This window comes from Camelus dromedarius, chromosome 19 (assembly GCF_036321535.1).
Source record: "Camelus dromedarius isolate mCamDro1 chromosome 19, mCamDro1.pat, whole genome shotgun sequence".
NCBI lineage: Eukaryota > Metazoa > Chordata > Mammalia > Artiodactyla > Camelidae > Camelus > Camelus dromedarius.
In genome coordinates this window covers 15268611-15279415 of record NC_087454.1, presented here as the reverse complement: position 1 = coordinate 15279415, position 10805 = coordinate 15268611, and the positions used below count along the sequence as shown (strand labels likewise).

The window sequence follows — 10805 nt, the reverse complement described above, 5'->3', positions numbered from 1 at the left end:
AGAGTAAGATGGTTGGAAGGACCTGAAGGATAATCAGGGTCTATGTTTAGAAAGGTGAAAAAGCAGGCAGTACAATAAGGAGTGATCCTGAGGAAAATTCTGAAGAGGAGATGATGATATATAAGCACATTGGAGATTCCTGAAGCCATATTGTTTTTTGGTTTTTGGGGGTTTTTTTTGCTTTGTTTTGCTTCTTTATTGAAGTATAGTTGGTTTACAGTGTTGTGTTAGTTTCAGGTGTACAGCAAAGTGATTCATATCTATATAGCTATATACACTTTTCCTTTTTCAGATTCTTTTCCACTATAGGTTATTACAAGATATTGAATATAGTTCCCTGTGCATTATAGTAGGTCCTTGTTGTTTGTCTGTTTTATATATAGTAATGTGTATCTGCTAATCCCAAACTGCTAATTTATTCCCCTTTGGTAACCATAAGTTTGTTTTCGATGTCTGTGAGTCTGGTTCTGTTTTATAAATAAGTTCATTTGTGTTATTTTTTTAGATTCCACAAATAAGCAATATCATATGATTTTTGTCTTTCTGTCTGACTTCACATAGTATGATCATCTCTAGGTCCATCCATGTTGCTGCAAATGGCATTATTTCATTCTTTTTTATGGCTGAGTAATAACCATCATATCTGTATATACCACATCTTTATCCATTCATCTGTCAGTGGACACTTAGGTTGCTTCTGTGTCTTTAGTATTATAAACAGTGCTGCTATAAACCTTGGGGTGCATGTATCTTTTCAAATTAGAGTTTTTGTACTGATGCCATATTGTCAATATGCGTGAGTGCTTTATTCAGATAAATGATGAAGTCTTGATTATCACATAAAAACTTGGAAAAGCCTGGGTTAGAAACAGCTAATTGCCACTATTAATTGGAGATACCATCCTTACTATTGCATTTTAATCTTTTCAACAACTGAGAGTTTACACAGTTTACAGAAGAGAAAAAAATGGAAGCTCATGGAAATAAGTGATTTTCTTGGGGTCTCAAAGATAAGAAATTTATGAAACTGAGTTTTGAGTTTTGGTCTTTGTCACTCCAAAATACGAGTTATTAACTGATAGGGTGTTTGTCTCCCTTTCCTAGTTTTTACCAACATAGCTCCCATTTCATGTAATGATAATCAGTTCAGACATGTGTAATACCAATTAGCTGTTGAGAGATCTACTAAATTCCTTTCATTGGAGTTTAGAAAATGCCTCTGCTATCATAAACAGTTCCATGGCCTTGTGGCATGGTATCGTAAACCACTTCTTTCCTTTGAATTGCCCTTGGCTCCCTGTCTTTCTTTAAACAGACTGTGGATGAGAAAAGCACTGTCACCCTTGAGAAAGTTCTCTGTGACATAGAGCAGAAGGTGCTGGGGAAGATTAAAAAGTAAACCTGAGCTGAATAAGAGCCACAAACTGCACTTGAAGATCCAAAATCCCAGGCTAAAGTCTCCAAGAAGTCTTGATTTGGAGGTATTTCCTGTATATTAACAAGAAATCTGTTGAATCCAGGGGGCACATGAATGGACTTCAGGGTGAGGTTAAGGGAGAAGAGAGAGCTATGAACTGCAAAGGTATGTATACAGATATTTTTGAATGCATGCATATTTCTGTACAGACTATCAGCTGCCTTCATTAGCTATTCAAAGTGGTCCACCCCCCCCAAATTTAAGAAATGCCAATATTATGTATTTATTTATATTATTACAGAAAAAATTTAAATACAGAGAAGGAGAAACTCCCAAGTAGCTAACATTCAATTTCAAAAGTATAGCAACATTTTGTCAATTTTATTTTGTTATCTATTCTTTACCACTTTTTGATTTTATATTGTGTTTTAAAGGAAATCATACATGCTATTCTTGGCACACAATGACTAGTTCTTTAGCACGTATTTCTAGTTTGCCCTTGCATCCATTCAGTGCATCCTTGCTGAGTTTTCTGAATGCATCATTCTCATCACAACAAAAACTTTGAAGATGCCTGGGTTACTGGGCATCTGAGATTTCAAAAACCACTTCCAAATAATCTTTCCATTTTTCTCTCATAGGAAATCTCTAGAACCTTCTGCTCCAAACAACTTGGCCTATCCCTGCAATAGGTCTTAAATGTTTGCATGTTTAGGACTAGAATTACCCAGGGCCCCTTAGGGTTTCTTTAGTCTGTGCTTCCCATCTGTCTTAATTTAACCACCCCTGAAAGTGTAGCTGAACTCTCATTGTTCCTCTCCAGAATATCTCAGCCTAAGGGACCCAATTCCTGTGGGTTCTCAGATTCTCATTTATCTTATGTATACATTTGTCATTCTGACAGTACAACCGTACAGGGTTAATTCTGCATTTTAGATGAACTTTTAAACACCTTAGAAAATATCTTCCAAGGGTTTATCCCAGCAAGTCAAAAAGTAGCTAACTTGTCTGTCCACTCTCTGCTTTCTGGCAAGGTGTATACAGGCTAACTCTGGTACATAGTAGCCAAATACCACTCCACGGGCTCTTTGCCCATATGTTGGTCGCCCTGAACAGCCTAAATAAGTTCTAGAGATTTACCTGAGCCGCTTATTCACCCCAGGCCCCAAGGACGAGTAAACAGGAAAAAAATATGGCTATTCAAGGCAGAAATAATTTCAGACCTTGTTTCTGATACATTTTGTTACTACTCATCACAGTGCAATAAAGCAAGTATTACTTTTATCATCATTATTATTTTTCCATGTTTGATGTTACGAGAGTTTTTACATCAAGAGAAGAAAAGTCTTAAAGTTACATAGCTTATAAGAGGAATATGTAGACTTTAAAATAAGCTCTATCAGATTTCACAAAGTCTTGCTTACTGCACTTTAACACCATGAGTCTTCAGAGATTCCATGATGACACCATGCATCTCTCCTAAACTTCATCCAAACCACCGTGGTCCCTTCATTCTATCCTAGACCCACCAGCTTCCCAGGTCAGTAACAACCAATCAATCAATATTTTAATTAGTTCGTGCATTTAACCAGGTGACAGTGATCAAAGAATCAGTTCTGGTGCCTGCTTTGTAGATGACTAAGTCACTGATGTGACACCTAAGTCATAGGATTCTCTCTCTCTCTCTGGATGCTGAATAGGTTTCTCAGTGACCTATGGGTAATTACAATCTATTACAGGGTCTGTTCCGAGGACTTCTTTTGCATAGTCAAATTGAAAACAACCAGAAGAAGGTCTAAATCAGTTACAAGTTTAGTTCTAGATGGAAATATATTCCAGATAGTATGTCGCTGTCTAATACAAAGAGAATAAACAGGTAAGCACCCCCTACTTCTTTTAGTAATAAACTTGATAACTGGTATTTTAACTATTTTTTCATAACGATTGGGGTCAGGATGGTTTACATATTAATTTGCAGAAAGCTGAGTCCAGTTCCAAATGAACAGTGCAAAGTAATTTTTGGTAACTTATTAAAAATTTAAATATGATTCCAAACCCTTAGGCTACTTGATTTTTAAAGTTAAATTTTCTTCTGAAATAGCAGTACATGATGCCTGTCAAAAACCCAGAGCCGTAATAGCTGTAGGCTACATTCCAAAAATAAAGTAGCAGGCTGTCTCAGTCACCGAAGTGCCAGTGCCTGACTGTACGTGGCCTCCTTTAATGGCTGATAACCCCTGCAGTTGAAATTTGCCTGCAGTTTGACTGGAAAAGACTGGCTCTTGTGTGAAGAATATGAAACAAAGTATGCCTTCTCCATCGAGGTGACAAAACAAGAGTGGACAACCTGCTTTTGATAAGCAAATGGGTAAGAAAACAACTTACCCCTTCTGGGGGAGCAATAAAGTCATAACCAAAAGATTTCAACATGAAATGTTTCCTTACTTCCTCCTCTTGGAAAAAGGACGTAAGGAAGGAAACCTGGTGTTGATTCAACACCTACTTTGTGCCAGATGTTATTCTTGAGAATTGTCTTTCCTGTTTCAAGAAAATATGCTTTTTTATTCTAGATCTGTGCCTCTAAACTGGAGTAGTACCATCTGTGCAGGGAAGGCTTGTGAATGTGTGCATGTGTGTGGCGGGGCGTGTTCTTGGTATTCCTAATGTTGGGGGGAAGGATGCTCCAGGCACTTAGTGAGCAGGAGCCAGGGATGCTGGTTTCACTGCGTTTTGCCAGACTGTCCAGCTCCACACGTCAAAAGTACCAACCCCCTCCCCGGTGAGAAATACTGATCTCTACCATTGGTGAGTTTTTTTTTTTAATGTAAACATGAAATGGAAGAACATCTTTACTATTTCACTTATTAGATTGAGATGACAAATACCACACATTTGTAATCTTAGTGGTGGTACTTCAACATGAGTATATAAAGAAGAGAAAAGATTTATGGTATTTTCTTCCCCCAGGAATCAAACTCAGGTATCTGTTATTATCATGACTACTGCTACTACGATATCGTCAGTGTTTGGACTAGTTTTCAGGAAATGGAACGTTCCCCAGTTGAAGAAATTATACCTGTTCTGAAAGACTATGATTTCACAATTCAGCCATCCCTTCCGAAAGGTAAGTTTCTTGCTTATATGTAGCATGGTTTGCAAATCACCATTTTTATTCCTTTTATTATTTTGGTGGGAAAATAGTCATGATGCATAATGATTTGGAGAAGTGATATATCCCAGTTCAGTTACCCATAAAGTAAAATACACCCAACCCCAAAGAAAGCAGAACGCCATTATGTGGGAACAAGACCCTCTCCATTCCCGCAGTGAAATTAACCATTCGATACAGGCCTTGAAAAAAAAAAACTTGAAGCGCACTGGTGTGAACGTAAGGAAAGAGCCACGTGAGATCAATCTGAAACTGCTTACTTAATCTCTCTCTCTTTCACAAACACCCTTTCCTGGTTGCATAAACCACCAGTTCACTCTTTGCATGCTGCCAATTACACAGGCCAACTGGAAAATGCTTTGTTCCTCTTATTTTTCTTTATTTATCTTTTTTTTCCCCCAACCAAACTATATTTGTTCAGTATAAAAGATTTCACCACACTCCATGAACAGCCAGGCTCTTCCAGGCCACAGAATATCTTCAGCGAATTACAGCCAACCCTCTAATCTATTTTTCAATAAACTTTTCTTTCTTGCTTTCCTTTCAACTCTGTTGTTCACTTGTTTTTCTTTCTGAATCTCAAGGTATGTCTTTAAAGCATTTTATTCATGTTGATTCTCTAGCTTTATTGAAGGAATGAAAAAATGAAGACATTGGATACTAAAGAAAATTCCTCTCTTAACACTTACAGATCACCCCAGAATATGTAGAAACTAGTGAACTGGATTCCCCGCTGCTGTCTGACAGAGGCCTGGAGAGCTGCGCACGCTCAAGCCCGCAAGGTGCCATTTGCCTTGTTAGTATTTCTCTCACTGCTACCGGTACGTGAGCGCAGTGCTGAGGTCGCCTGCATGTGCCTTTCTCACGCATGAAACACTTCAGGAACTGTCTGATGCCAGAAGGTCTTCTTAACCATTCCTGGAAGTGACAGAAACTTTAAATTTATGTGTCATTTATGACTTAGAATTTTTATATCATCAGATTTGATCCTGTGCTCAGGATTTAATGAGGGGCTAGGGAACTGGGAGATACGAGGATACAGGATCCTTAAAGGAAGGAGGAGACACTTCTAAGGAGAGAAGGAAGTCTGCAAGATCACCAGCATTTTGTCTGTTGCCAGGATGTCCACACTACATGGTCTCTGTGGGTTAGCTATTTGACCAAGAAATTCTGAATAGACTCATATTTTTATTCAACCTTAAGTCAATTGTGTATCTTGTTAAAGAAATTCTGGAAAACAGATATGCACATATGATGTGAATAATCAGCTCTTATTTGTGTTCTGAAATGTGGATTTTTCTTGACAAGTTTACTTTATGAAAGAAGTAATTGAGTTGTTATTTATAGAACAAATATTTATCTAAAGTGAATCATGTGTGTGTTTTGTTTTCCATTACTTCCATACAATTTCAGGACTCACTCTTAGGCAGAAAAAAGTGTGACCCAAAGCCAGACACAGCAGTGGCTGACAGCCTGCACCTGGCCTCCGATGGAAGGAAAGTCTCACAGCAGGTCAGTCACGCAGAAAGCACGCGTAGGGGGCAAGGGCTGGGATCGTGCGGGACCCACGTCCTAGTTCTGCATGTCTGGGTGTGAATATGCCCTCCCAGGAGCCGCAGGGAAAAATGATAGTAGCAATGAGATGATAGTAATAATAATTCTTTTGAGCATTCAGTGTTCTGTTTGTGTCTTATGTGTATCTACTCATTCAACTGCAACAGCTCCTTCAGGAAGTATTGTAATTGTTATCATCTGCATTTTACAAAAAAAAAAAAAAGTCATATGCTGTTTCTACTAGATTACAGAAATAGAGCCTAGACATTCAGTACTTCTGAATGTTTCATGTGTGTTAGGGGTAGAGGCTGCCCATCCATTTATTCAAGGTCTTAGTATTGCTCAGTCTATTACTTTCCTGGGGCCACCGTGACTAGAAAGTACCACAAACTGGGTGGCTTAAAACAACAGAAACCTACTGTCTCAGAGATCTGGGGGTTAGGAGTCTGAAATCAAAGCACAGGAGGTTGCATGCTCCCTCTGAGATCTGTAGGAAGTCCTTCCTTGCCCCTTCTAGCTCTGCTGGTTGGTTTGTTGGCAGCTGTTAGCATCCCTTGGCTTGCAGGGGCATTACTCCAGTCTCTGCCTTCATCCTTACCTGGCATTCTCTCTGTGTGTCTTCACATAGTCTTCCTTCTGTGTGTGCGTGTGTCCAGATTTCCCCCCTCTTTAAGGGAAATATAATCCAGTTATATTTGGATTAGGTACCACCTTAATGACTTCATTTTAACTGGGTTAAATCTGCATAGATCCTATTTACAAATAAAATCACATTGTGAGTACAGGTGGTTAGGACTTCAGCATGTCTTTTGGTTGAGATTAGGGGTACACAAGTCAACCTGTAACACCTGGTATTGTGGTAAAGGAAAGTGATACAAAGATGTATGGGACATCTTCCCCGCCACGAAGCATCTCACAGTGTAATCAAATAGCCATGAGAGGAGCTGGAAATTCACCATAGGGTGTCAGATACTTGGGTTAAGTGAAGTCCCGGGTACTATATGGATGCTGTAGCAAATTGGTCATGAAGGATAAAGCTGACTTAGAAGTAAAAAAGAATATGCAAAAGACAAAAAACGTGAGTGAACGTGATGCACTGGAAACTTTGAAGAAGTTGTGAACAGGTAGCATTTAGAGAGTGGATGCAGATAAGGGGAGAAGAAACATGGTGAGAAATAAAACTGAACTGGTGGGGGACAAAACCAGGGAGGGCTTTGTGTATCATTAAAAAGGATTTGGATTTGCTTCCCTACAGTAGGAAATTACGGATGGATTTCTAAGATAGAGATTGACCTATTAAAATATGTGTGGGGTTAGATATGGGAGGTATTTAGGAAATAAAAAGAAGAGGACATAATGGATGTGATGGAGGGAAAGGAAACAATGCAAAGGAGGACCCTCACTCTCTACTACTGACAACCGGCTAGGGTACTGGGTCAATCTGAATATGCAAAATTTAGCTAAAAGATCTACTTTGAGGAGAAAGGATAAGAGTTCAGTTTGGGACATTTCAAGGAATCTGAGATGCCTGAAATATCAACAAGTTAGTTTGGGGAAGAAGCAGTTGAATCTGCGTGTCTAGGATGTGGCTCAGAACTTACATGTGGGAAGCACCCACAGGTAGGGGTAGGGAGATCACTGTGGGGGCGAGGGTTGTTAGCAGAGTGAGAAGAGGATCTTAAAGAAGACTATAACTCAAACCCGTGTGACTAGCAACTTCCTAAGCTTTAGATCACTGATTCCGAATCTTTTCAACATTATGGCATATGGTGAAAATGAATGAACATTTCTTTACATTATGCATAACCTGTAGACTCCTGTTGTTCCACACCCATGGTCAATTCTGTAGCATCACTATCTCTAGCACAACTGTATCACCTTGGAGCGCCTGACATGCCAATGGTGAAGCTCTCAGAAAAAGGTAAACCCTAATGAAGTGATCAAAGAGGAGTGATGAACTAGAAGAGTTCTAAAATGGAGAAATGATTTGCAGCGTTAATACCTCAGAAGGCTCAAGATAATGACTTTGTAGTGCCCACTGCACTTAGCAGCAGAATCCTTGATGATTTTGACCAGATCAGATTCTATGGGATGATGGATGCAGAAATCACCTTGCATCAAATGAGAAACTGAATGAGAACTGGAGTTTGAAGCATCAAGTTCAGACTACTTTTTCTAATTGTTTTGTTACTACAAGGAAGGAGAGAAATGTGTGATCATTAGATAAGAAAAATCAGAGCAAAATTTTAAGTTGGGAGTGTTCTGAGCATGATTTTATGCTGAAGGAAATAAGCCAGAGGAGAGGGAGAGGTTGTTTTAGATGAGAGGAGACAGCCAGTGAGCTGTGGAAGCAGGCGCTGACGACCTCAGGGTTCAGGTGAAGCTATTAATCTTTTTTAAAAAGTATTTTTAAAAATTTTGATTTGTTTGTTTGTGGGGGAGGTAAACTAGGTTTATTTACTTTGATGGAGTTTTGGGGGCGTTTTACCCAGGACCTCGTGCATGCTAAGCACACACTGTACCACTGAGCTATACTCTCCCCTGCTGAAAGTAATCTTGGGTGGAGGAGGAACTTCTCATTGTAAGACGTCAGGATAGGAGGAAAAGATGCAAGTGGATGCAGACATATTAATGAGTTTGGAAAGCATGATATTCTCTGTGAAATAGGATACTAGGAGTTTTTTCAGTATTTTTCAGTATAACAAAAATCCTAGTCCTAGGACAGTCAAAAAGAGAAATGAATATCAGAAATGCTGTTGTGGGGAATGGAAGCAAGAACTAAAGATGGGGCTAATATGTGGGATGTGTGAAGAAGTGTGTGATGGATGGTATCAAGATACAGGAAAGAGAAAACCATACACCAGGAGCCAGAGTCTGCAATGAATGTGGAGGAGAGACCTGGAAGTCAACAGATGACAATAACTAGGTGGAGGATGGCAACATCAAAGGAGGAGGCAGTCTTATAGGAGGGTGTGTCAACAATCAGTACAGAAGAAGGTATTAGATCTCAAAATCTGGATACTCTATTTAGTGGGGCCTGAAGGAAACAGTCACCATGCAAAAAACCTGCTGAGTAAAAAGTAGGGCGAGCAGTGTTCCTGGAAATAACCTTCCTTGGTACCCTGTGAACTATGGATGGATAAGAGATAGGTATTTGGGGAGGTTCTTCCAAGAACCAAAACAAACTGTGGTCTGAGGATCAGCAGCAATGCCTCGCATGGGAGCTTATTAGAAATACAACATACCAAAATGTATGGGATGCAGCAAAAGCCATTCTAGGAGGGAAGTTCACAGCAATAAACATCTACATTAAGAAAAAATGAAAGCGCTCTAATAAACAACCTAAATGTATAGCTTAAGGGACTAAAAAAAGAAGAAAAAACTAAGCATGAAACTAGCAGAAGGAAGGAAATTAAAAAGATCAGAGAGTATGCTTTTCTCTGTTGACTAAACTTCTCTTCCATCCAAATCACGGTTATGCTAAATTGGAAGGTAAGAAGAGAAAAACAGAGTGAAGCTTAACTTTCAGTTTATTGGTTACTTTACTTAAGGGGGAGCTTTGAGCAGGAGAAACTAAATTCAAGACCACTGTGCAAGAGCACTTTATATAAGAAGATGCATATTTAACGGTCCCAGTGATTCGCTTGAATCATGTTTTGAATGTCTTTTTTCCCCTCTAATTAAAGTTGGGCTCTTTGCTTGGGTTCTTTTTTAAAGGTTGTATGTGTGTTTGTGTCTGTATTTTTCAATGTTTTGTTTGGTTTCTGGTCCAAATGATGAGATACCTTTTGAAATACTGGTTGGACTGTCATAAGGAACAATAAATTAAAGTCAGATTCAATGACTTTAATGCTTATAGTAGAGCAACTACAATGTACTGAATACACATTCATTTAGGTGAATCCCAGTAAATCTATAGGATAGGTTCTGTTTATGCCAATGAGTGGTTTTCCCAAAGTAGCTGGTCAACTAAAGAACCAGGAGTCCAATGCAATTTTCACTATAGCAAACCTGACCAGGTAGAAGTTTCCATCCCTTACAAGTCTTTAGGCGATTTGTGTTTTTATAGCCTTAAAAGAGTTTTGAAGAATCTTAATTTGGGGGGCTATAGTGAAATACAGCAAGTGTTCAAAATAGAGTCTTTGAGGAATAGATGTGTGTGAGCGTACGCTCATACACACCTTGCCCTGGGCGTATGTGCCTGTTGGTGACCAGGCAAAGAGGAATGTTGTAAGAAGTATATGAGTTGTTTTAAAGAGTGATCACTTTGCAATAGGAAACATTTTCACTTGTCCTTGTCCTATGTCTTTTTCTTTCTTTCAAATAAAGGAGAGATTGTTTACAGCAGCTCAGCTATATTTTGTCACACATCATTAAAACGATCCAACCCAGGCTGTTCACAAGAGCCAGATTTTTAGGGAATAATGAATTTTTGATACCCAGAAGCCAGACAGATTAGGTAATTCTGCTGATTCAGTCAGGTTTTGGAGGTGGGGGGGGGTCTTTTAAATACATGGTTTTCTCAAACTAAGAGAAAATTAATAGCTTTAAAAGCATCTAAATATAAAGAGAAATATCCTAAAACTCCACACTAATGGGTGTATCTCATTCTATATTTCTCTCTGCATCAGGGAACTTAAAATGATAGTGGAAACAGACCAAAGG

At 39.0% G+C, this 10805-nt stretch overlaps 1 long non-coding RNA gene across 1 annotated transcript; it reads left to right on the top strand.

Moving 5' to 3' along the window:
- The first annotated feature begins 3832 nt into the window (after window positions 1-3832).
- LOC116147681 (uncharacterized) lies at window positions 3833-6258 on the top strand. The gene is made up of 3 exons (XR_010376823.1): window positions 3833-4541; window positions 5278-5407; window positions 6000-6258. It is a non-coding gene; the product is annotated as an uncharacterized LOC116147681 (long non-coding RNA).
- The last annotated feature ends 4547 nt before the right edge of the window (window positions 6259-10805 follow it).